This window comes from Chlorella variabilis, assembly GCF_000147415.1.
Source record: "Chlorella variabilis unplaced genomic scaffold CHLNCscaffold_13, whole genome shotgun sequence".
Classification (NCBI taxonomy): Eukaryota; Viridiplantae; Chlorophyta; class Trebouxiophyceae; order Chlorellales; family Chlorellaceae; genus Chlorella; species Chlorella variabilis.
Window position 1 is genome coordinate 167,905 of NW_005435075.1, and position 1,014 is coordinate 168,918.

Here is a 1,014-nt window from a genome sequence, read left to right on the forward strand (position 1 = left end):
CGGGACAAGATGCTCCATCTGCTCCCCAACCCGGCGGCCCACCCCCTCCTGCACGCAAAAGCAGTGAGCTCTGCAACATGAGATACTACTTTGCAATGCACAGGCCCAAGGTCCGGCAGGCAGGAAAGTCAGGTGTTCCCTGCAGGGGCAGCCCAGCACGCGGGGTAAGCTCACGCACCTGGTACAGCCCACTGTTCTTCAGCTGGCACGGCAGGTCGTGATCAAAGCCATGCATCCATGGCACCCAGATGTTGATCTGCAAGGTAAGCAAGGTACTAGGCAACCTGAGTTGCCTATCCAGCGAGACACAAATTCTGCAACCCACCTTCTCCAAACTTGCCGGCAACAGAAGTGGCGGCTCTTGCTGTGTCAGCTCCTCAAACGCCGCCCTTAACGTGCCCTTCACGCGGCAACCAATGTCTATGTAGATGTCGCGGATGTCAGGCCGCCGCTGGACTGCTTCAACCAGGTTGGCCACGTGGTAGGCATGCTGCTCAGGAGTGGGCATAGGCACGAAGCAGTTGAGCAGGGGGACGCCATGCGCGCAGACCACACCAGCGACGCCNGCGATATCGACTACTCCGCGAGCGCTGGCGCTGGCACGGCTGCATGTCAAGTTGCTGCTGCAGGCGACGGCGCTGTCGCCCCCGGCATCGTCGCCATCATCACCGGCTGCCCTACAAGCATAGCGCTGCTGGGCTTCGCTTGCCAGGTCGCCCGTGCTAAAACGGTGCAGCACCCCATGCGCAGTGCAGCCAAGATAGCTGCCGCTCCACGGAGGAAAGCCTTCCAGGTTCTGCACTGTGCTGGTGTAGCTGTACTTGGCTGGCTTGGCACTGCCGTCTGCCATCACAGCAACGCGCGGATGGTCGGGCACGGGCGTCCCTGCGGGCACACGGAACCAGAGCGTCTGTGTGTGTGCATGCAAGGGCTGTGCCTTGCGCCAGACAGCTGTATAGCCTGCCTCATGCCCCTGCCACGCCCGCAGCACCCGCCTGCAAAAGCATGCCTCTT